At 41.9% G+C, this 26,987-nt stretch overlaps 1 protein-coding gene and 1 pseudogene across 2 annotated transcripts in view; both read left to right on the top strand.

Annotated features, from left to right (window-relative positions):
- The window catches only part of LOC132882584 (zinc-binding protein A33-like), a 193,095-nt gene that overhangs the window by 156,124 nt on the left and 9,984 nt on the right, over window positions 1–26,987 (top strand). The window contains exon 1 of one of the 2 annotated variants that reach the window (XM_060915683.1): window positions 23,795–23,981. The exons of the other annotated variant lie outside the window; for it this stretch is intronic. The gene's annotated coding sequence lies outside the window, so the exon portion shown is untranslated. Of the gene's footprint in view, window positions 1–23,794; window positions 23,982–26,987 lie in introns of those variants that run through there. 2 annotated transcript variants of the gene reach the window in all.
- LOC132882600 (E3 ubiquitin-protein ligase TRIM39-like) lies at window positions 259–13,669 on the top strand (annotated as a pseudogene).

Below are 26,987 nucleotides of genomic sequence, written 5' to 3'. Positions count from 1 at the left end.
GCAATCCGTTCATAACTTTTTCCTTAATGTTGCTAACAGACAAACCAACAAACAAACCAACGCTACCGAAAACATAACCTCCTTGGCGGAGGTAATAATTAGCAAAAAATCCAGACTGAAAATGTCCACAGTACAGATTTTATTACAGAGATGGAGACAGTTTAAAACAATGGAGTTCACTGGGTGAATTTCCACCATCTAGTGGTTAAACCGTGTAACTGCATCATAAGAAAAAGCCAAACAGTGTGTGTGTCTTATATGACATCACTCAGGTGACTCAAAACTCGGTCTCAAATCCGTCTCATGACCAAAACCAGACCCTTTCATCAGGACACAATCTCCAGTTTGAAGCTTCTGTCTGTTTCTTCGAGGGATTAAAACCACTGCAGGTAAACACTAAGAAAACAGGAACAAGAAGAGAAATAGAAATTAGTAAAGTGCTACAGATGACACTACTTCCTGTTTGTGTTGTTTTTCACTTGATTTCTGTTCCATGACAGTTCAGTTCCTCTTCAGGATCAAACACACAGGGCTTTCATCTTAAAGAACAGGGTTTTAGCTCACATTAAACACCTGGAAGTTTTGCTGTGTTTCTGGAGATTATTTCAGGAAGAGGTTTGAACAACTAGTTAAGATCTGTTCACTAGGAGTTCAGGAAATTCCTGTCAGGTTTCATTCACTGAGGTGAAGATGGTTTGAGGTTGGATATTGAGAGGACGGTTCGCTGACCTCTGAGCCCTCAGTCTTAAACACACCTGATTTACTGAGGAACCGTCAATAAATTACTGTATCAATGACAAGTAAAACAAAATCTTCCAAGTCATGTGACTCAGCAACTCCAAACTAATGCTGAAATGTAGAACTGATCTCACAGAATGAGACACGCCTCATGTTTATGGATTTTAGTTTCTATTTGGAGGTGCAATGGGCTTATCAAATCAGTCTCGTATAAAAAGGGATCAGTCTCATAAATTCATTAACCATTAGCTTATAGCTAAACTATTAAATCAATGGAATAACTCAGTGATGTTGCTATAGTTTTAGTGAGTATTATAGCTCTAATGTAATACATTTACTCTAGGTCTATAATATTCATATCACAAAATGGGTGAAGGCAATTTAATTTAATTTATTTGTTTATTTAGACGGGGCAATGGGCGGCATGGTGGTGTAGTGGTTAGCGCTGTCGCCTCACAGCAAGAAGGTCCTGGGTTCAAGCCCCGGGGCCGGCGAGGGCCTTTCTGTGCGGAGTTTGCATGTTCTCCCCGGGTCCGCGTGGGTTTCCTCCGGGTGCTCCGGTTTCCCCCACAGTCCAAAGACATGCAGGTTAGGTTAACTGGTGACTCTAAATTGACCGTAGGTGTGAGTGTGAATGGTTGTCTGTGTCTATGTGTCAGCCCTGTGATGACCTGGCGACTTGTCCAGGGTGTACCCCGCCTTTCGCCCGTAGTCAGCTGGGATAGGCTCCAGCTTGCCTGCGACCCTGTAGAAGGATAAAGCGGCTAGAGATAATGAGATGAGATGAGACAAGGCAATGCATATTAAATGAACACTGCATACATGAGATATGCAGTGTAAATACACTGGAATTAGCAAAAATGCTAAATTCCATCCATAGTCCCCAAACAAGAAACATAAAACACTTAACAATACAAGTTCATAAAAAAAAATCACAATAGACCAATAAATAAACTAGATAGAACTCAACGCGGGTGGCACGGTGGTGTAGTGGTTAGCGCTGTCGCCTCACAGCAAGAAGGTCCGGGTTCGAGCCCCGTGGCCGGTGAGGGCCTTTCTGTGCGGAGTTTGCATGTTCTCCCCATGTCCGCGTGGGTTTCCTCTGGGTGCTCCGGTTTCCTCCACAGTCCAAAGACATGCAAGTTAGGTTAACTGGTGACTCTAAATTGACCGTAGGTGTGAATGTGAGTGTGAATGGTTGTCTGTGTCTATGTGTCAGCCCTGTGATGACCTGGCGACTTGTCCAGGGTGTACCCCGCCTTTCGCCCATAGTCAGCTGGGATAGGCTCCAGCTTGCCTGCGACCCTGTAGAAGGATAAAACGGCTAGAGATAACGAGATGAGATGAGAACTCAACGCCAATGGCGTCGATGGGGATGCCTCCGCCTGGTAGACTACACGTCTTATTAAGTTGTGATTTGGGGATGGACATTTGACCTCACAGTAATCTTGACCTGGTGAAATTACTTGTATTAGCCTTGGAGATATTGTGTTCACAAGGTTCCCGGACAGACATTTGACCTCACAGTGACCTTGACCTTAGACCTTTTGATCTCAAAAGCCAATCAGTTCATGTTTGTCCCAAAGTGCACAAATGCTGAAAGTTTGATGAAATTCCTTTCATTAGCCTTTGAGATATCGCGTTCACAAGGTTTCGGGACGGACGCATGCACGCACGGATGGATCACAAGGTTTCGGGACGGACGGACGGACGGACGGACGCACGCATGCACGGACAACCCGAAAACATAATGCCTCCTGCACTTTACGGTGGCGGAGGCATAAAAAGCCAAAACCATATAAATGTGTACAATGTACAATCATACACATGCATACCAGTGGCGGCTGATAGTCTTTCAAACAGGGGAGGCTGGTCGGTTACGATATTTCCAGATTTTAAAAGAAAAAAGAAAAAACACATCAATTTTGCCCATACTCTTGCCTCTGATCTGGCTGATTGTTGGCAGGGTCACAAACTGTGAAATAACAGGTTCTTTTGGCCCATTAGCCTACTGTCCAATATACATGATGGTGGTGTTGGGGGGGTATATTTTAACATTTTATATTTTAAAATTGTGGCATGTTGTTTAAAAATTGATCATTATTGAAAGCAGCTCTTTGTCAGGAATGTCAGCAGTAACAGCAGAGTGTTCTGGAATAGGCACAAGCACTGACCTTGGGGAGCCAAACATAGAGCTGGGTGCCACACATTTCATTCAATGACACTTTCCCTATATTTTACTTATTTTGACTGAGAAACGTTTTATTGACAATTTTGATAACCCTTCACTTTTAATCCAGGTCTGTAGTGTGAAATGTTCTCGGCTGTGTTTTTGTTTAAAAATGTTTTCCAAATTGTAGCTGTGTTTTTAATTCATATCCAGAAAAATATATATTCCAATATAATATACTCAGCATAAACATTTTAAATAGATTCTATATTTTTGGTCCATCCATGACATATTACTAAAGTAGCCTATTTACTGTTGTTGATGTGGGTCACTTGCTGTTAGCCAATTCACTTTCTCGTACCAGGAGAGCTGAAAGGAACGAGTATTATTCCCTACCTTTTTCACCAAGTCAATTTGAGGCGTTGGTCTACCCTGCTCTTTAATTTTAATTTTTTCCTCGAAAGGAAGACTGGCAAATGGCTTCGCCAAAATTAAATCAGCAATGCTTGGCATCCGTGCGCAGCTTTCTTGCTAGCTGACTAGCCCCCTCAAGTTCAAGTTCAGTCACTCAAACGAAATTTCTGGAACTAAGATAGCAAACTTGACAACACTATGTTTACACTTCATTTACAATGAAAATATATACAAACTAAAAAAGCTGGTAGAAACTGTATGTAATGAGTGAAATTGAAATGTAAGCTGATCTCTTACAATACACCACAGCACTTGCGAATCCGCATGGGACTGAACTGAAATTCACCGATGCCTGTCTATAGTTGAAACGGGCTGTCAATCAAAGAAAATATCCGGCCGCTTTCACCAATCACCAGTCTCCTCGCGGAAAGCTTTGCCATGTCCCTCCCACTGTGAGGCTGGGAGTCCGTGGGTGGGCATTTTCGCAGTATTTGTCCAATAACTGTCTTGCATTTTGAGATTGAAAAGCGCATAGCTCCCAAATGCCATTGAAGTCCACTGAGGCTGGGAGTCCATGGGACTCCGTGGGCGGGCATTTTCGCAGTATTTGTCCAATACCCATCTTGCGTTTTGAGATTGACAAGCGCATAGCTCCCAAATGCCACTGAAGTCCACTGAGGCTGGGCTGCATCGCGCTGTCACGAGAGGGAAAAACTCACGCACACATTAGGCGAACTGGGGAAAGTTATATCGGAATGATTTCGCACTGTAGTTGGGTTGAGCACATATATTTCTATGATTCTGGATCTGAAATAGCAATGTTATAAGGTCGGCTATAACATAAGCCTAGCGCAATTCATCCTACACGATGTTTGTCATTTTTAGAGGAGGCTGAGCCTCCCTCGTTGTCTTAGAGCAATCGCCCGTGACGCATACACATATATAATGTATGTGTATACATGACTGCACATATATCAGTTATAAAAACATATTAGCAAACTCCCGTGTGTGCAACATACAGTTACCTGCACAAGGGAGATCCCAGACTGAACATGATTACAGATGCTCACAGGTTTGTTTGTCTAAGATCCAATCTGTAAGTTGTACTTTAAAAGTCCCAAAAGACGGACACTCTCTGATATTAATGGGTAGCTTATTCCATTCCAAACATCCCTGAACTGATAACGTTTTGGGTAAATGTTGTGCGTCTAAATTGCACCTCCACAGTCCCCTCTTTTGACAGCTCTGGTCCCTATGCTCCTATCTGGCTGTTTTTTTCTGAACTCTTCCAGGGGAGGCGGGTACAATCCGTATAGGGATTTATAGATCACACATACATGTTTAAAAAGCTTAAAATTGTCAAAACTAAAAAAAAAGTTATATTTTTCCAGGATGTTGCAATAATGGTACGAATATGTTCTTTTATCAAATACCTTTAGGGCTCTCTTGTAAAGTTGTTCAATTGGTCTGAGAGTCATGACACCTGTGAAGGACCAATTTGAGAAGCAGTAGTTGATGTGAGACAAGATCATACAGTGCAGGTACGCCTTGGTGGCACCGGTTGTTAAGAAAGGTCTAATTTGTTTAAAATTCTGCAGATTAAACTTGATGGTATTTTGAGACCTTCTTGATGTAAGTTTTAAATGTTAGGGTTGGGTCCAATGTCACCCCGAGGTACTTAAACTGTTTTACTAGTTCAAGCTCCTCACTCGCTAAAAATTAGAGTTCTTTTCTTGATAGAGGTTGGCACTTCAGTGAATATTGTAGCAATAAACAGGACACAGTTTATTCAAAAGATACCATTTATTGAAATAGCTGACATGAATTTGCAAACTAATGCTGATCAGATATAGCAACAATAGCAGCCAAGGAATAATTCAATACAAATGATACAATATATACAAATAAGAATCAGTAGTGTGTATGATAATTAAGGCACTAATGGTGATCAGAAGTAATCAGCTATAGCCAGTGTTACAGCATAGGAAATCACGTGGTTGTGTGTGTGTGAGAGAGAGAGTATGTGTGTCAGAGTGTCTGTGTGTGTGTGTAAAACGAATGGAATGCAGCCGCACCCAAGGGGGGGTTGTTCAACACAATGTGCAAAAAATGAACAAAGGCTCTGTGGTTTAAACTAGCCTTGGTTAAAAAGAGAGAAAGGGAGAGAGAGCATGAACAATCTAGCTAAATACAGATAGTAAACAAAGTAAATCAACAACACACGGTCTAAGACCGACCTTCATGTGAATCAAAATGTGTAAATTTAAGTCATAAATGATTCAAATAGACAACACTATTCATATTAACTAGCTACAAGTAAAAACAAACAAATTTTGCCCAGATGCTAGCCTTACTCGTTAGCGATTGGAAGTGTGCCTTCTCTGAAGATAGCATGGAACGCAGATTCAGGAAGAAGTCGGTTTTGTTCCTTACTCGGGGTGATCACTCTTATTAGTGATTGGAAGTGAGCCTTCTGATCCGAGATAGCGCGGGACGCAGATCTGGGAAGAAGACGGTTTTGGAAGTGAGCTTTCTGTTATCTGGGATAGCGCGGGGTGCGGCTCCCTGTAGAAGATGGTTTTGTTCCTTCAGCTCGTCAGCTCGAATTTGTCGACGTTGAAAAAGTGAAAAGGGATTCGGTTGCCTTTTCTCTTTGAAACACTGCGTAGGCTGCAGTAACTAACCGGTTCAGTTATTATTACAACCCCGCGAAGGTCAAGCACATTGGACTTTGGCTAAAGTCTGGTATCAATAGCTGGTTCTTTGTTCTCCGTCCTTCTGTAGCATCAATGCATTGGCTTCCCTCTTTCACGCGTGGAGTCCATGCTAGAGCATGAGTCCAAGGCTAGAGAGGACGAAATTTCGTTTCCCTCACTGATTTAAAGGTCCCATGGCATGGTGGTTTGTTGATGCTTTAAACGGGCTCGTGGAGGCTTCCGGATGTTATATCCGCAGCCTTTCTCAAAATGAACCCTCGGCACGTAGATATAGCCTCCTGGGAGAAAGCCCCATTTCAGCGCTTTTCCCAGTGCGTCGTTTTGCTAATGAGAAGCAGGAGGCGGGGAAGGGTAGAGGGTGGGGGCGGGTCTTATCATTAATATTCATGACATGTAAACGTGTTACCTCTGATTGGCTAACAGCACTGTGACGCTACCTCCAGTGGGTCAGAACAAGCGGATGTGGGTGTCTTACTATGGCGAGAGAGAAGGAACAAACCGCGAAGGGAAAAATACCGCGCGCTGACGTCATTAAGGTGCGACGCGAGGAAATAAAATAAATTCAACAAATGTTTCGGTTTTTACTGAACAAACAAACAAATAAAATGAACGAGTGACTTAAAAAAAGAATGTGGGTGTCTTTGTAAAAACTGTTTTGATTGGCTATTATAACAGAGCATGCTGCATGCTTTTTGGTTTTGTAGCGCAGAGTACCTGGCTAACTGCAGGAAGTGGTTAGCTGCACAGCTAATGTAGCCATTGCAAGGCTAACACACCGATTTTAAAACACGGCAAAACATAAGCTCATAAGTTACAGTCAATTTCCAGACTAAACTCAGTTTAACAGAGCATGCTGCATGCTTTTTGGTTTTGTAGCACAGAGTACCTGGCTAACTGCAGGAAGCAGTTAGCTGCACAGCTAATGTAGCCATTGCAAGGCTAACGCACCGATTTTAAAACACGGTAAAACATAAGCTCATAAGTTACAGTCAATTTCCAGACTAAACTCAGTTTAACAAAGCATGCTGCATGCTTTTTGGTTTTGTAGTGCAGAGTACCTGGCTAACTGCAGGAAGCGGTTAGCTGCACAGCTAATGTAGCCATTGCTAGGCTAACGTGGCACCGATTTTAAAACACGGCAAAACGACCAGTTATACACTTACTTGTTCGGTGTTTGAGGCTGATGTGGCAGGGATGCTTGGCACAGACCCAGGCTTCAGTAACAGTTGATGTGCAAAACCTGCCCAAGTTGTGGAAACATTCATCAGTAAAAGGCTTCCGACAAACATACACCGTCTTAGGTAGACTCGACGGCGTATTATTGAAGTAAATAAAATTAAGCCACTGCGTCTTCAGGGGCTCTCCTGTCGGCAGTAAAAACAGACTCTTTTCTGTGTTGTCACATCCATGTACAGCACAACTTCCATGTTTCGCTCGCTTAGGTGGTGCCATGTTGTTGTGTCCTCTATGGTCTACTCACTACAACTGGGCGGGCAATCCATACGGTGGGTGGGAATCCAGAGGGGGGGCGTGGGGATCATCTCCCTTGCTGACGTCGGCAAGGGAAGAGCTTCTCAACGCGCCGTTTTGACGCGCCATTCTCAAATATTGGGCATAGTTTGGTTTACACATTATGAAATTTCTAGCCACTGGGGTGACTTAAGAAGGTCAGAGGAACTCATTTTAACATTAAAAAAGCTCAGAAAGTGAAAATTTCATGCCATGGGACCTTTAAAGCAGTCGTGACATCACTGTACCTGGTATCCGGTATCGTCTCTATCCAATACTGTTACAGGAAGTCAGAGGAAGGGGCAGAGATAGAACATGGCGCCGAGTACAGAGATTGGTGTGTTTCAAACTGGTTGTGAAAGGGTTACCATGGTTACGGGCATGGCGGCCGTCCCTGCATATTTTATATGAATATTTTAATGAAAATTCAGACAAATAATACATTCTTCTACGATCACTGGGCTACTTCAAAGGTACAATTCAACATAATGATTTTTTTTCCCCCACAGCATGAAACGTCTCATCTCATTATCTCTAGCCGCTTTATCCTTCTACAGGGTCGCAGGCAAGCTGGAGCCTATCCCAGCTGACTACGGGCGAAAGGCGGGGTACACCCTGGACAAGTCGCCAGGTCATCACAGGGCTGACACATAGACACAGACAACCATTCACACCTACGGTCAATTTAGAGTCACCAGTTAGCCTAACCTGCATGTCTTTGGACTGTGGGGGAAACCGGAGCACCCGGAGAAAACCCACGCGGACATGGGGAGAACATGCAAACTCCGCACAGAAAGGCCCTCGCCGGCCACGGGGCTCGAACCCGGACCTTCTTGCTGTGAGGCGACAGCGCTAACCACTACACCACCGTGCCGCCAGCATGAAACGTTTGTTGTAAAATGTTTATTTGCACAAAATAACCATGTATTTTCTCTTGGCCTTTTGGAGTTGTTTGGTGTCCATGGGCTCACATGGTAACATGGTACCACCTGTTTCACTCATCGCACTGGAGCTGTTTAAGTTAAAGACAAAGTATTGTTTCAATATATTTATTATTCAGCTATTGTATACCAAGGTGTTTAATCATACATGCTTAGTCAGAAGCCGTACACAAGTCTACTCGTTACCTCCACAAAAACAGTTGTGTTTTCGCTGCTGTCTGTTTGTCTGTCTGTCAGTCAGCTGGATTTCACAAAAAACACCTCAACAGATGTACATGGAAATATAGGATCCAAGAATGTTTTTTGATCGTTTTAACATTGTGAGCTCGGGCAAATTTGCGGATTTTCATTTGTCAATTTCTTCTAAATTACTCAAATGATCTCCACAAAGGTTTGTCGAAAGGTGCAGCAAGGGCCAAAGAAGAAACTTAAATTTTGGAGCAGATCCAGATCAAGGAATGGAAATATATACAGAAGTATATCATGGTTACATTCAAAGATTTGCACATCATAGGAGTCTGAACTATTGTCCTTGGCAGAGGTCTGCACTCTCTGAGGGCCATTCTACTAACCCCATTTCCAGGAAAGTTGGGATATATTCCAAAATGCAATAAAAACAAAATAATCTGTGATATGTTAATTTATGCAAACCTTTTATTTCACTGACAAAAGTACAAAGAAAAGAGAGGTTTGGGCTCCACCAAGCCCTCGTGAAAGAAATGGCACTGCAGGAAAAATCCATTGGGTGGCTGCTCTACCCTGTCATATTAAGCCAGAATGTTCAGGCTTAGCCGCTGAAGTAAAATAACAGATTCCATCTTCAACAACGTGACCTTTGCGTGGGACTGCACGGGGTGCCTGTATTCTTCCGCTACATCCATGGTAGATGCACTATGATGTTAGGTAGATGGCAGTGAGGCGGATGTAAGTGCAGGAAGATGTATTTATTTACGATTGTGCTATACAGATTCAAAAACACGATTCAAGATGAGAGTTACAAAAATAAACAAAATATAACAATCATTAAACAGACCAGAGTTATTAATCAGAGCTAAAGACAAATGTGATAATACAAACAGCAGTGGCGGCTACTGAAACAATACTTTGCAAAGTGTTTGTGAAAACAGTGTCCTTATATGAGTATGCGCTGATTGTGCTCCAAATCAGCAACAGTGACCACTGGTCACTTGTCCCAAGGGCGTGCGGCCGTGCGAAATGTGCCAGGCTCGAACAATCAAATGGTGTGACAACAGAAAACTTTGTCTTCAGCCTGGTCCATGAAAGCTTAAAGTTTTCATTTTAAATCCCCGTAATGAACTTGAGCCACAAGTCCATAAGAAAATTTGATTTTCATCAAAAGTATTTGCTGATTTAGAATTTATGGGGACTGATTTTTGTTGTTTTTTGTTAAGTTTGACACATTTTCTGTCTGAGTGATTTTAAAACTGTAAATGTATCGGGAAGGTGAACATGACGGTGTGTAAATGTGTCATATGAACACATGACGTGCTGTGTAAAGCAAATCATACAATGTCAACATACACTGTATTGAAAGCTGTGAACAGATTTGCAGGTTGTGTTTTAAACATACTGCACATAACTATGTGTCAAACAGCTGACTGATTGACACAACATGTGTAAACTAGAGTACGACACATAATGTGTGTCATTTTTCTCCACATTCTATCAAAGAGTGCAGGGAGTCCAAATACTCTGTAGGGATTTAATAGTAGTCGAAGGGACCTGGATGATCTATGACATCTTTATTGTGCAAACATGCTATGCTACTCGATCACATAAGTCAGCTTGGGCCCAAATAAATGAAGAAGCAGAATTCCCCTGGGAAAAATAGAAAGAAGATGTTGGACTGAAGTGAAGCTGGTTATTTCAACATCCAAGGGGTGATTCTAGTGATGTACAAATGTAAGAATCAGGAACAGTTGAAGCAATTCTACTGTGGCGGAAATACGTATTTAAATTTTTGCAGCATAAGTGTGTATTTGTCATATGTGCGTATCTGAGTCAAAGGTCAGGAAAGACGGCGGTGGAGTACGTCCAAATTTTCCTGACTACTCACTGACATACTCATACAAAGTACAACAGTAACAGTCAGGTCGTAGATTCTTGGTAATTAAGTGCATAAGGATTGCAATGTGTAAAGTTTTATGTTGTCTAAATCCTCTCTCATCATGTCTCCTGTGTCAGTCATGGCTTCCTCCAGCAGTGTCCTATCTGAAGATCAGCTCCAGTGCGCCATCTGTCTGGATGTGTTCACTAATCCGGTCTCTACTCCATGTGGACACAACTTCTGTATGATCTGTCTCAAAGAGTTCTGGGACAGCAGTTCACACTGTCAGTGTCCAGTGTGTAAGGAGGAATTCCCTAAACGTCCAGAATTACGTGTGAATACGTTCATCTCTGAACTTGCGGCTCCATTTAAGAAGTCAGTTCAGGTGAAATCCAGCAGCGCTGCAGATCAAGTTCCCACTAAGACTAAGAAGGTTCTGTGTGACTCCTGCACTGAGGAAAAGCTGGAGGCTCTGAAGTCCTGTCTGGACTGTGGGGTTTCTTTCTGTAACACTCATCTGAGTCCTCATAAAACTACACCTAAACTCATGAAGCACAAACTGATGAATCCTGTGGAGAACCTGGAGGACTACATCTGCCAGAAACATGAGAGACCCCTGGAGCTGTTCTGTAGAGACGACCAGACGTGTGTGTGTCAGTTCTGTACTCAGACAGACCACAAAACTCACAACACTGTTCCTATAGAGGAGGAGAGTGAAGAGAAGAAGGTGAGGGACTAAAAATTTTTTATGCATATTTAACACAAATATGACCTTTATTTTTTATAACACTTGATATATGATGTATATTTTTCTCAGACTAAGTTGGGAAAGACACAAGCAGAAGTTCAGCAGATGATCCAGGAGCGAGTGAAGAAGATTGAGGAACTCGAACACTCTGTAGAACTCAATAAAGTGAGTCTCTTAACTCGCCTACAAAATAGCTCCTTTATAAAAACACATTTGGAAAATCATGATCTAATTATATGAAATAAAATCATTTACCTCGATTTCTCTCCTGTTAGAAAAACACAGAGAAGGAGAAAGCAGACAGTGTGAAGGTCTTCAGTGCTCTGATGCGCTGCATTGAGAGAAGTCAGGCTGAGCTGCTTAAGGTGATGGAGGAGAAGCAGAAAGCAGCAGAGATGCAGGCTGAAGAGTTCATTAAAGAGCTGGAGCAGGAAATCACTGAGCTAAAGAGGAGAAACACTGAGCTGGAGCAGATCTCACACACTGAGGATCACCTCCACCTCCTACAGGTCAGAGTCCCTCTGTTTCTCAATAGCAATGCAGCACATGACAGGACAGCAGTCCCCATGCTGAGGGATTTCTCCTCTCTCCTGCTGTACTGTAGATTTACCCGTCACTGTGCAGCCCTCCACACACCCGGGACTGGACTGGCATCACGATTAACTCTCATCTGAGTGTGATGACTCTGAGGAGAACTCTGTCTCAGCTTCAGGAAACGTTTGAAAAGAAGATTGAAGAGGCTGGTCAGTATTTACCCATCAGTACATATTGTTTGGGTGTGGAAGGGATTGTATCAGAAGACTATTGTAAAAATGTATACAAATTCTAGTAACAGTAAAATTTTTTAATCACTACAGTGTTGGTGCCTATAGTTTCAAATAATCTCGCCTTAATAAAGCCAAATAAAATTTGAATAGACAATAACATGATCCAAAAATATTTTCCCAACAGAACTGAAGAGAATTCAACAGTATGCAGGTTTGTGAGCTCTTATTCATCACATGACTAAATATATATTTCTTCACTGTTCCACACTGCAATGATAAAACTGATGTTCACTATGTTTCTGTCTCTCAGTGGATGTGACTCTGGATCCTGATACAGCTCATCGTAAACTCATCCTGTCTGATGATGGGAAACAAGTGAAACATGGAGACAAGAGACAGAATCTCCCTGATAACCCAGAGAGGTTTGATCAAGGTTTCTATGTTTTGGGAAAGGAGGGATTCTCCTCAGGGAGATTTTACTATGAGGTGCAGGTCAGAGGGAAGACTGGATGGGATTTAGGAGTGGCCAGAGAGTCCATTAACAGGAAAGGGAAGATTACAGTAAGTCCTAAATATAGACAGTGGTGTGTGAGGCTGAGGAATGAGACTGAATATGAGGCTTGTGACTCTCCCTCTGTCTCCCTCTCCTTGAAACGGGCTCCTCAGAAGGTGGGGGTGTTTGTGGATTATGAGGAGGGTCTGATCTCCTTCTATGATGTTGACGCAAAATCTCACATCTACTCTTTCACTGGTCAGAATTTCACTGAGAAACTTTATCCATTCTTGTGTCCCTGCAATAATGCCGGAGGTAAAAAATTCAGCACCACTGATCATCTGCCCTGTTAATCAGATCTAAGCTTAGTATTTTTTATTTTATTTTAGTGTTTATGCTGTCTTGCAGTTGGTACAAGCTTTGAATCCTGTTTCGTCTTAGCATTTTAAATGGCCTATATTTTGCTGTATTTTTCTTGTGAAGATGTGTTTCTGAAAAATTGTTTCTTAAATGTTTTTTTTTTTCAAAATGATCTTGTATATTTGAATTTGTGTAGAGAAAAGAAGTGGACAAAATAAGAAAAGCACCACATGATAAAGGACCTTGAGTCTGAAGTGTCGAAAACAATTCCATCCACAGTTGCACAGGATAGTTATATTCGGTTGATTCCTGACTCAGTGTGTATCAGCTGTAAGACAGCTCTGAAAATTAACACTTTGATGATCATGATAATGCCAAAGGGTGCAGAACTACACTACCCATCAGCCCCAGCACATCACATGACTCACTGATCACTCTCACCTGTCTCTCCTAATGCATTGTTAGCTCCACTATTTAAGTAAACATATCAGACGCTTGCTTGCCGTGCTGTGAAAATTGTACATGCTGATGCTCATCTAAGTTTCCAAATATCATTGCTTAACTCTTGAATATTTTCTAGCCTGAATACTATAATTAAAAAGCTTATAATCATTGTTTAAGTTCTAGTTTTCAGTGTCTCACTGTCAAGCTTTGGTGGTCGTCATCAATGTTAGGGTTTGTTACTTGTCTTGTTTTATTTGTTTCTTTGTGTTTCATTGAATGTAAATAAAAAGTCTGCACTTGCATCAGTCTCCACCTTCTAACATCTGACACTGATCTGTGAGATTATAAAGCAACATGAGGCAACAGACAGACAGTGGGAATCTGAATTTCAGGTTTGTCAGTGATCAAAATTGTGAAATTATTTCATGGTTTAAAGTGCCATTCCACCATTGGATGTATTTTTTGGCATAAAATACAATATATTTTATGACAACATGACTAGACAGAGAAATCTTTTAGCTTCAAAATGATATATCAAACATAATTTTTTGACAACGACAAGTATATTAATTTTGCGACCAAAGTCATCTACCCTTTTAATTTCCGCGCGGTAGTGAAACATGATGTCATCGGCAGGTTCCCCTTCTTGTGTACCACGTCACGTGTGACGTGGCACAGATTATCAGCAATGGCAGATAGAACGCGATTATCAGCTTCGGAAAAGAAGCGAAGGAAAATAGCAAGTGATGCCCAAAGGAGACGGTCAATGGTGAATATCGGCACAGCAATCGGCAAGTGGAAATCGCATTCTATCCGCCATTGCTGATAATCTGTGCCACGTCACATGTGACGTGGTACACAAGAAGGGGAACCTGCCGATGACATCACGTTTCACTACCGCGCGGAAATTAAAAGGGTAGGTGACTTTGGTCGCAAAATTAATATACTTGTCGTTGTCAAAACATTATGTTTGATATATCATTTTGAAGCTAAAAGATTTCTCTGTCTAGTCATGTTGTCATAAAATATATTGTATTTTATGCCAAAAAAATACATCCAATGGTGGAATGCCACTTTAAGGGAGGCGAGCTTGAAATTCACAGCAGTGTTAATCATGGACACAAACACACAAATCATACCCATACATATTGTTTTGTTATAAGAATTAAGTAAAGTAAAAGGATGAATGGGTCAAAGGTTACATAAAAATACAAGCTTTGCATAAGTCACTAAATATCAATTTTATGTTTCATGAACAGTGCATAAGCTTTTCTCTGATTTTTCTCCATTCCGTATGGTCACTTTAATTTCCTATGCACTATTTGTCTTATGGCAGCATCCGTAGTTTCGAAATTGTAAACACATTAAGCAAGTCTCACACGTGTGTGAACCTCCTCCTGTTTAAGCTATTCTCCAGCCGTATTGTTCATTTCTTATGCCCAAGGCAGTATCGTAGGTATGTATTTACTGTTCTAATCTTTATCTACCGTCATGCATTCTTAGTTTGACTTTAGTGTCATTTTACACGGCGTTTGATATCTTGAATACGGATTTGCTAATGCTAAGTATATGCTGCTATGTCACGGGTTAAATGAGGATACGCAATGCGTGAACTTGCTAGCGCAGTTGATGTACTTAGAAGCTTAAGTTTAAGTGGAATGAATATAAGACAGTTTATGCTTTGTCAAAGTAATGTTTATTCATGAATGAGATTCAAGTTTATGAGGTTGCTGTCACGTAACCAGACTTAGCATAGCACTGATTAGGCTATGTTTTGTATGTTTCAGTTTCACACTTTCCTTGCATGTCAATAAACTTGTGGACGTCAGAAAACGGTCTTCAGAGTCTTGATGTTTTGGAGAGAGTTTAGCTGGCTGTCAGTGTATAGAGACGTTATACTGAAGATGGCACAGTGAAACTACGGCTATCAAGCAGGCAAGATAACGCAGTACAAGCTGGCAGCTAACCGTTAACTTGTCACATGTAGCCACTAGACGATGATCGGGGAAGGATCAGCGTGTGCTGTGGAGACAAAGGCGAGTGATGAATGTCTGCAGACAGACAGGCCAGCAGAGGGTGCCGTAAAGACAGTAATTTCAGAGGAATGTTTGCACAGTGTATCGCTAAGGACACACTCTCAGGCTCGGTGCTCAATACGATCCAGTGCGTCATCGACAGGGTCTGCAGCAGCCAGAGCAAGAGCCGAAGCAGCTAAAGCAGCTGCAGCCACTGCAGAAGCAGAAGTACTGGAAGCTGCTGTGGATGCCAGTAACGATTCACACAGTTGTGAGCTGAACACAGACTCTCTTCCCTTGGTGGCTTCACAGTGTGCAGAGCAATATGTGATTGATCAACTGAGAGAAAGAGAACCAGAACTGCAGTCAAGTGAAAACAGTGATGCAACAAGAAAGGTCAGCACCACCACCCCCACATCTCAAAGCTGACACCAGACCTTTCGTCCCACAACAAAATAATCCTGCTTCACCTAATCTTACCTCCTGGCAGCCTTGCACTGATGCGGATGAAGGTACCCATGAGCCAGTCACAAGGTATTACAGAGACATTTGCGCCCCTCACATCAAGTTCAAGGATGAGCATGCCATTCCTGTGCACCAGTTCACACCTAGAAATTATGATGGGCACCCTTCTCCTTCACACTATCATATGTCACCGAACTGTGATAATGCCAGCTCACACATGAATGACTTTGTAAGATATCTCACTCGCTGTGAGCTGGTGGCTACAGGCTTACTCCAGTTTAATGACAAGCCTCAAACCTACAGAGCATGGAGACGTTCCTTCCAAACCGCAACCAGTGGCTTAAACCTGACACCAAGCGAGGAGCTGGATCTTTTTTTGAAGTGGCTTGGGAAAGAGTCAGAAGAGCAAGTTGAACAGATAAGAGCAATACACATCCATCGCCCAGAGGCAGGACTGGCTATGGCATGGGACAGGCTCGAGCACACCTACGGATCAGCTGAAGCGATTGAAAATGCTCTGTTCAAACGCCTCGACAGCTTTCCTAAGATAACTGGCCGAGATGGACCCAAGCTAATGAAACTGAGTGATCTACTAATGGAGCTTCAGTCTGCTAAAGTGGAGGGCGATCTGCCTGGCCTTTCTTTCCTGGATACAGCGAGAGGCATCAATCCAATAGTTCAGAAACTACCGCCTCACCTCCAGGAGAAGTGGGTATCAGCTGGTGCATCCTACAAGTGGCAGAACCAGGTACCTTATCCTCCCTTTGCCTTCTTTGTTGATTTTGTCACCCAGCAGGCTCACATTATGAATGATCCAAGTTTCAGCTTCATGACTCAATCAGACATGGCTGTCAAGACTGAGAAAGCCCCTTGGAAGCCAACCAGAAAGCAAGAGGTCTCCGTCGGCGTCCACAAAACAGAAGTATCTTGTGGAGCCACCTCTGACACTGGTGAGCCCCCAACAAGACCAGATGACTATGACAAGCTATGTCTGTTGCATAAAAAAACCCATCCTCTGTGCAAGTGTCGGGCATTCAGACAAAAGCCCATTGAAGAGCACAAAACACTGCTCAAAGAAAACAATGTGTGCTTTAAATGTTGCTCTTCTTCATCTCGCATTGTGAAGAACTGCAATATCAATGTTCAGTGTGCTGAATGTAAAAGTGAAAAGCACAACACAGCACTTCACCCTGGACCCGCACCCTGGGTGCAAGAGGTGGCCACTGCTCCTGAGCACGGCGGGGAGGAGGAAGAAACTTCGCCACCATCTCAGGTCACCAACAAATGCACAGAAGTCTGTGGCGGGGAGCTATCGGACCGTTCCTGCTCTAAGATATGCCTCGTTAGAGAAAAGGCAGTGAAACTCTACATGATATTGGATGAGCAGAGTAATAGGTCACTAGTTTGCTCACAGTTCTTTGAAGTGTTCGGTGACAAAAGCCCAAGCACTCCATACACCCTAAGGACATGTGCTGGAGTAAAGGAATCCACAGGCAGGAGGGCCAGTGGCTATGAAGTGGAATCTCTGGACAGAACTCTCTGCATCCCATTGCCAAGCCTCATAGAGTGCAATGACATTCTGAACAACAGAGAGGAAATTATGACTCCTGAAGTGGCTCTCCACCACACTCATCTAAGGTCGCACACCTCATCCCTGACATTGACCTGCAAGCCCCCATTATGCTTCTCCTGGGACGGGACATTATCAGAGTGCATAAAGTTCACAAACAGGTAAATGGCTCTCACAACCAGCCCTAGGCACAGAAATTGGACTTGGGCTGGGTCATTGTTGGAAATGTGTGCTTAGGTAATGTCCACAAACCACTGACAATCCGCACATTCCACACAAACACCACAGAGCTGAGACATCCCACTCTCTTTGCTCCATGCCCCAATGTGTTTCATGTTAAGGAGAAATTCAGTGACATCCAGATAACTAGTCATCCTTCAACATGTCCTGCAGACCAGTTTCCCTGTGAAACTGACCACCTGGGGTGCATCGTGTTCAGGCGGACCAAGGACGACAACCAGGTGGCCCCTTCCATTCAAGACGCCACATTCATGAAGATAATGGATGAAGGGCTATGAAAAGACTCAAACAGCAACTGGGTAGCACCGTTACCCTTCAAGAGTCCACGCCCACGGCTCCCAGACAAAAGGCCACAAGCAATGAAGCGCCTCATGTCTCTTAAACACAACCTTGAGAAGAAGCCTGAAATGAGAGACCACTTTCTCAGCTTCATGGACAAGATGTTACAGAATGGCCATGCTGAGTTATCCCCGCCTCTCAGTGAGAATGAAGAACGATGGTACTTACCAACATTTGGGGTGTATCATCCAAAGAAACCGAAGAAGATACACGTGCTGTTCGACTCCAGCGCCCAATACAACAGCGTGTCACTCAACGATGTGCTGCTAATGGGACCTGATCTAAACAACACACTGCTCGGGGTATTGATCTGCTTCAGAAGAGAGGCCATTGCCTTTACAGCTGACACAGAACAGATGTTCTATTGCTTCTTAGTAAGAGAAGAAGACTGTAACTTCTTACGTTTCCTTTGGTTTCAGGACAATGACTTCTCCAACACCATAGTGGACTACCGCATGAGGGTCCATGTTTTTGGCAATAGCCCCTCACCAGCGGTAGCTATTCATGGCCTACACAAGTCTGTCCAAACTAGCGAGTTTCATGTCAACCCAGATGTGAAGCACTTTATGATGTGTGACTTCTGTGTTGACGATGGGCTGAAGTCCCTGCCCACTGTTGAAGCTACCATCAGCCTGCTAAAAAACACACAGGACATTCTCTCCAAATCGAATCTGAGACTGCACAAGATCGCAGCCAACAACAAAAAGGTGATGGAAGCCTTTCCAGCCAGTGACCACACAAGTGACCTCAAAGACCTCTACCTTGATGCAGACATGGTGCCGCTGCAACACCGCCTCGGACTCATTTGGAACCTCCAGACAGACTGTTTTCTGTTCAACATCTCTGACGAGATGAAGTCATACGCCCAACGGGGTGTCTTGTCCACAATTAATAGCCTCTATGACCCGCTTGGGTATGTTGCGCCTGTCACAATCCAAGGCAAGGCTATCCTGCGAGAACTCACCGCTGAGAATGGTGACTGGGATGCTCCACTACCTCAAGCAATGCAGGACACCTGGACATCATGGAGAGCTTCCCTATCAGAGCTGTCAGAACTTTCCATCCTCAGACGCTACACTGAAACTTCGCCATCGGCAGCTGCAAGAAGAGAATTGTGCGTTTTCTGTGATGTGTCTGTCAAAGCCATTGCCGCAGTGTCCTACCTAAAAGTCACAGATGCTGATGGGAACAAGCAGATTGGATTTGTAATGGGAAAAGCCAAGCTCGCTCCTCGCCCTGAGCACACTGTGCCGAGACTTGAACTTTGCGCAGCAGTGCTCACTGTTGAGTTAGCAGACCTGGTCTCAGCAGAACTAGATCTTCAACTCGATGCTGTAAGCTACTTCTCAGACAGCAAGGTGGTCTTAGGCTATATTTACAATTAGACCAGACGTTTCTATGTCAGCAACAGAGTGTTACGCATCCAAAAATCCTCCCGTCCAGATCAGTGGCGCTACGTGCCAACTCACCAGAACCCTGCAGATCATGCAACGCAGTCTGTATGCGCAGGTCACCTGAAGAACACCAATTGGCTAAGTGGGACGGAATTCCTGTCCAGACCAGAACCCGGCACCTCTGAGAGCACTTATGACCTTGTTGACCTGAGCACAGACCCAGACATCCGACCTTTAGTGTCTGCCTTTAGCACTGCAGCCTCATCTGAGCAGCTTGGTTCTCAGCGCTTTGCTAAATTTTCTACTTGGAAGCCACTAACACGAGCAGTCACTCATCTCATTCACATAGCCCGCCATTTCAAGACAACTCCAGAAGAGAAGAGCTCATGTAAGGGCTGGCATTACTGCAAAGCTGAATTCACTGTTGAAGAATGCAGCAAAGCTTCAGCTGTGATCATCCAAGCAGTACAACAGGAAGTCTACAGCCAAGAGATAAAGTGCATCCAAAAGCAAGAGAAGATGCCAAAAACAAGTCCTCTCAGAAATCTGGATATCTTTGTTGACTCTGAGGGCCTTCTAAGAGTCAGAGGCCGTCTCCAGCATTCCTCGCATCCAAACATTCAGCCAGGACATGTTGTTCTGCTCAGGAACAGCCAAGCACAAAGAAATGAATGGCCTCTTGGACTGGTAATGCAGACTTTCCCTAGCAAAGATGAGAGAGTGCGCCAGGTCGAAGTAAAGATCATCAAACCAGAAGGGACTTCCATTTTCCTTAGACCAATCAATGAGTTCATGCTTCTTTTGTCTCCAGATAAAAGTAAATGGTGAACATGGACTGTTTATTGAGTGACATGTATTCATGTCAGGCGGGGAGTGTTTTGTTATAAAAATTAAGTAAGGTAAAAGGATGAATGGGTCAAAGGTTACATAAAAATACAAACTTTGCATAAGTCACTAAATATCAATTTTATGTTTCATGAACAGTGCATAAGCTTTTCTCTGATTTTTCTCCATTCTGTATGGCCACTTTAATTTCCTATGCGCTATTTGTCTTATGGCAGCATCCGTAGTTTCGAAATTGTAAACACATTAAGCAAGTCTCACACGTGTGTGAACCTCCTCCTGTTTAAGCTATTCTCCAGCTGTATTGTTCATTTCTTATGCCCAAGGCAGTATCGTAGGTATGTAGTATTTACTGTTCTAATCTTTATCTACCGTCATGCATTCTTAGTTTGACTTTAGTGTCATTTTACACGGAGTTTGATATCTTGAATACGCATTTGCTAATGCTAAGTATACGCTGCTATGTCACGGGTTAAATGAGGATACGCAATGCGTGAACTTGCTAGCGCAGTTGATGTACTTAGAAGCTTAAGTTTAAGTGGAATGAATATAAGACACTTTACGCTTTGTAAACGTAATGTTTATTCATGAATGAGATTCAAGTTTATGAGGTTACTGTCACGTAACCAGACTTAGCATAGCACTGATTAGGCTATGTTTTGTATGTTTCAGTTTCACACTTTTTCCTTGCACGCCAATAAACCTGTGGACGTCAGAAAATGGTCTTCAGAGTCTTGATGTTTTGGAGAGAGTTTAGCTGGCTGTCAGTGTATAGAGACGTTATACCAAAGACGGCACACGTACGCTATAATATGAAGTTCACTATTCTCAAAGGATATGGAATGAAAATATGTTTTGGCTTTTGAAAAATGGTAACAGAAGAATGAATCATTCCCTTAGCATTAATAATTCTCTCTGTAATAATTTGTTGTTTGCTGTGGTATAAAACACTTCTGAACATGTTCTTATAGGAAAATAAACTTCAGGGTGGTAACAGTGACTCTGCTTCACGACATCAGCACAACACCAGACTTTTATTCCCTGCCGAGATCATTAAAGCAGATATAACCCTTTATCATGCTTTAAATAGAGTTGGATTTTTAATGCAAATTAAAATAAATTTGAGTAATCTTGAGATTTACACTGTGAATTTCGAGTTGTGCCCAGTTGTTTGGTGAGACAGGAATTAGATAAAAATGTGTTTAAACTTCAGAGCAGGTTTTAGAAAATGTCACATGAATACAACGTGAAGTGCAGGAACATAAAAGCTTTCTTAGAAAAGTGTGCAACAAATCCAACAGGTCGAGCAACATCAGAAACAGGAAAAAGACAGTGGTTGGGCAATCGGCAAACAGCATAATCTACATCTGAAACAGATCTGGACATCTGGAATACACAATCTATATTAAACATTTTGTCTGATTGTAATGGGCTCATTAACTGTGAGAACAATACTTATATATATGATGGTGTAGTGGTTTGCACTTTTGCCTCACAGCAAGAAGGTTCTGGGTTCGAGCCCAGTGGCTGACGAGGGCCTTTCTGTGTGGAGTTTGCAGTTTCCTCTGGATTCTCTGGTTTCCCCAACAGTTCAAAGACATGCAGGTTAGGCTCATTGGTGGCTCTAAATTGACCGTAGGTGTGAATATGAGTGTGAATGTTTGTTTGCTTCTATGTGTCAGCCCTGCGATGTCCAGGCTGTACCCTGCTGTCACCCATTGTCAGCTGGGATAGGCTCCAGCTTGCCTGCGACCCTGTACAGGATAAGTGGCTACAGGTAATGGATGGATGGATGAATATAAACACATTTTTTTTCCACTCATATTATGGTTGGTGTGAGTTAAATAAAAGGACTTCAGCTTTCTGGCAGTTTTCACTGAACATTTGTCAGGACCGTCATGAGAGAGTATAAAACAAAAATACCAACGTGCTGTATTAGTGCTAATGAAGTTTTTACTAATAAAAGCTTGAATGTAATTTAAATGTTTCTCTTCTCTTGTGAAGCCCAACAGTGAGATTATTATTTTAATGTACGCCACATCTCTCCAGCACAGTCCTATGACAAAATTAATACCATTCATAAAAAATACAGTCTGAAAATGTCTACAGTGCAGATTTTATTACAGAGATGGAGACAGTATAAAACACCTGAGTTCACTGGGTGAATTTCCGCCATCTAGTAGTTCAAACATGTAATTACATCATGAGAACAACATGATGACATCGTGGCCAAACAGTGGGTGTATCTATTGTGATGTCACTCAGGTGAATCGAAACTCAATCTCAAATACTTTTCATGGCCAAAACCAGATAATAACATAACCAGATCAAAAACAACATAACTTGCAATAAAATGACTTCTCACTTTTTAAATATGCGGATAACATGACCCTGCTTGTCCACATTCATGGATGAGAACTCTCTCTCTGCATAGCGCAAACAGGTGGACAACTTGATGACCTGGATAGAGGAAAGTTCTTTGGAGCTCAACATCTCAAGACCAAGGAGTTGTGTTGTGGGGGGACATATCGACTCAGTGTACAAAAAGGCACAACCATGCCTGTTCCTGCTGAGGAAATTGAGGGGCTTCAACATCAGGAAGGACATTTTAACAGTTATGTACAAAGCACTCATTGATTCAGTACTTACTTTCAATATCTTATCCTGGTTCAATTTTATCTCTGTTAAGAACTAGTCAAAGCTTTCTCGGATTAGAAAGAAAGAAAGAAAGAAAGAAAGAAAGAAAGAAAGAAAGAAAGAAAGAAGTAACTTTATTCATTACACACTTGTGAAATTCCTCTCTGCATTTAACCCATCTGAGGCAGTGAACACGTACATACCCAGAGCAGCCATGCTAACAGCGCCTGGGGAGCAGTTGGGAGTTAGGTGCCTCGCTCAAAGGCACCTCAGCCCACGGCTGTCCCATATTAACCTAACCGCATGTTGGGGGAAACCAGAGCACCTGGAGGAAACCCACGCAGACACAGAGAGAACATGTAAACTCCCCCACAGGCCTCCGCCGGCCGCTGGGCTCAAACCCAGAACCTTCTTGCTGTGAGGCAACTGTGCTAACCACTTACATCACCATGCCGCCTATAAAGAATTTACCAAGAGTGGGGATTATTAATCAAGCAAGTAAAATAACTGGTGAAAACCAAACTCAATTATCTGTACTCCATACACAAGCAGTTAAAAGGAAGGCTAACCACATAGCAGATCCCACACTCCCCCTGCACAAGTCTTTCCAGTTGCTATCATCAGGTCACTGCTACAAAGTCCCCTTCGCCAAGAAAAACATTTTCTGTAACTTATTCATTCCCACTGCCATAAAAACATTAAATAAACAATACCATCTCTCTGCTTCTACAACATCCACTACTATATAAAACACAAGGCTAATCAGCACATAAATTGTACTATCAGTATTATCATTTTATTCTCCTGTTTTATTTATTTATTTATTTATTTAACTAGCTACTTTCATTCTGTTTTTTAAGAACATATACTTTGTATGTCAGTTGTCTGGTTGTTTTTGTATGTTGTTGAGCCAGGCCAAAGATGATTTTCTGTCGTGACAGACAATAAAGTGATTCTGATTCTAATTCTTATTCTGATCCTTTCAGCAGGACACAATCTCCAGTTTGAAGCTTCTTTTGTGTTTTGAAGGATTAAAGCCACTGTAGGTAAACACTAAGAGAACAGGAACAAGAGGAAAAAGAGAAAAAACAGGAGAAAAATAGAAATTGGTAAGCAGTGCTACAGATGACACTACTTCCTGTTTGTGTTGTTTTTCCACTCGATTACTGTTTCATTACAGTTCCTTTTCAGGATAACACACACAGGGCTTTCATCTTAAAGAACAGGGTTTAAGCTCACATTAAAGACCTGGAAGTTTTGCTGTGTTTCTGGAGATTATTTCAGAAAGAGGTTTGAACAACTAGTTAAGATCTGTTCACTAGGAGTTCAGGAAAGTCCTGTCGGGTTTCATTCCTAGTTAGTTCAGTGGCTCTCAACTGGTTTTCCTTCAGGACCCATATTTTATGTTGGACATTAAGTCGTGACTCAACACTACACTATAGGTGTTTATCACCTGGAAGAAAACACAGAAATGCATATTAATTTTGCATAATAATGTTATACTAATAATTATCCATTGCATAGACTGGATAATAATTTACAATCTCAGGTAACAGAAAATAAATCATCTTCATAAAAATCAACTTCAAACAACCTCATAGGTATTTTCATTGGAAAATATCAATTTATTCAATTCTTTGTGCATGTTTATTCAAGTGCAAAATTAATCAGATTAATATGAAAATGGGCCACTATATAAATGCATCCACATAATCCAGAGTAAGTGTAATTTACCCTAGCCTAACAAATAAAAAAAACACTGACTGAAATACTGAATTACAAACTGTCCACTAATATGAAATATGCACAGCTATTAAATGCATATAAATAACAATAATGAGAATAAACTGCAGTTAACAAGAACACAGCTGAAATCACAGCCTGTGCAAATCAATAGGAAACCTGAGGATGTGGATTCGTGTCTCAAAATTAGGATGGTGTGACCAGATACATCTGTTGATTTGGTTCGTTTGAGTGCAGAATAGTCACTTGCCTTGTTCTCTTCTATTGCTTTATGTCTTTGAAAATATCTTGTATATTTTCCTCTGTATGGTGTCATTGGAGACCTTCATTGGATTTTGAGATCTGTCATGGGATTTTCATTGACTTTGCATAGTTGTACAGTTTCCAGCCTTTTATCAGAAGAGGGAATGTCACTCCATTTATTAGTGTTCGCACCAACTGTTTACAGATGAATTAGCACCAAAATTAACAGAATTTTATTGGATGAATTACGGTGAAGACCCAAATTTTTGTTCTTGAAACATGGGATGGCCTGTCAAACTCACACCTGATCACCATCCCCTTCACTGAAATACCTGACTTCATTTACTACATGAAATTAACTCCTAGAGGTTTCTACTTTTTTCCAGACAAGATATTTAATTTAAGATAATGTTTGCTCAGAAAATGAATGTAAGAACGAAAATATTTTTGCATCATTTATTTAATTTTGTTCTCTTGATCTAGCTTAAGGTTTTAGATGAAGATCTGACCACATTTCATCGAAAATTTCAGAATCAGAATGCCCTTTATTATCAGTGCATATTAACATACAATGAAATTTGGTCTTAAAACAAAGGAAAACTGTACCCCATTCACTCTACTAATCAGTCCATTCACTCACTTACACCCATTAAATGAAGCTATCAATTAACTAAGTAATAACAAAAAATTAAATCGAATATAAAATAATTTAAAGTATATAAAACAACTTAAAGTGACTTATGCAGTTATTGCACATTAGTGTATAATGATTGGAATTGAGGTAAAGTTGTTGTGGTGGCAGTGGAGGGGTGCGAGTTCAGTTCACTGATACAGTGTCTTGCAAAAGTATTCATCCCTCTTGGTCTTTGTATTGTTTTGTTGTATTACAAGAAACAAATGGATTATTAACTTTAAAATGGATTGTTGGGGAGTTAGCACCATTTGATTTACACAAAATGCATACCACTTTAAAGGTGCAAATTGTTGTTTTATTGTGACACAAACAATAATTAAGATGAAAAAAACAGAAATCTGGAGTGCGCATAGGTATTCACCCCCTTTTGTATGAAACCCCTAAATAAGAGCTGGTCCAACCAATTCACTTCATAAGTCACATAATTAGTTGATTAAAATCCATGTGTGTGTTCAAAGTGTCACATGATCTGTCACATGATATCTGTATAAATCAACCTGCAACACTACTAAGCAAACAACATGAAAACCAAGGAGCCTCCAAACAGGTCAGAGACAAAGTTGTGGAGAAGCATAGATCAGAGTTGGGTTATAAAAAATATCCCAAACTTTGAATATCCCATGGAGCACCATTAAATCCATTATAGCAAAATATGGCACCACTACAAACCTGACAAGATAAGGCCGCCCACCAAAACTCACAGACCGGGCAAGGAGGGCATTAATCAGAGGCACAACAAAAATACCAAAGATCACACTGAAGGAGCTGCAAAGATCCACAGCGGAGATGGGAGTATCTGTCCCATGGACCACTTTAAGCCATACACTCCACAGAGTGGAGTTTTATGGAACAGTGGCCAGAAAAGTCATTGCTTAAGAAAACACATTTGGAGTTTGCCCAACAGCATGTGGCAGACTCCCCAAACACATGGAAAAAGATTCTCTAGTCAAACGAGACTAAAATTGATCTTTTTGGCCATCATGGGAAAAGCCTTGTGTGGCACAAACCCAACACCCTGAGAACACCATTCCAAAAGTGAAGCATGGTGGTGGCAGCATCATGCTGTGGGGATATTTTTCATCTGCAGGAACAGGAAAGCTGGTCAGGACTGAAGGAAAGATGGATGGCACTAAATACAGGACAATTCTGGAGGAAAACCTATTTGAGTCGGCCAGAGGTTTGAGACTGGGATGAAGGTTCACATTTCAGCAAGACAATGACCTGAAACATACTGCTAAAGCTACACTGGATTGGTTTAAAGGGAAACATTTAAATATCTTGGAATAGCCTAATCAAAACTCAGACTTCAATCCAATTGAGAATCTGTGGAATAACTTGCTGTACACCGACACAACCCATCTAAGTTGAAGGAGTTGGAGCAGTTTTGCCTTGAGGAATGGGCAAAAATCCTAGTGGTTAGATGTGCTAAGCTAAT

Source organism: Neoarius graeffei, chromosome 1 (genome assembly GCF_027579695.1).
Source record: "Neoarius graeffei isolate fNeoGra1 chromosome 1, fNeoGra1.pri, whole genome shotgun sequence".
Classification (NCBI taxonomy): Eukaryota; Metazoa; Chordata; class Actinopteri; order Siluriformes; family Ariidae; genus Neoarius; species Neoarius graeffei.
The sequence above is the reverse complement of the archived record's forward strand: the minus strand, read 5'-3'. Positions and strand labels throughout refer to the sequence as shown.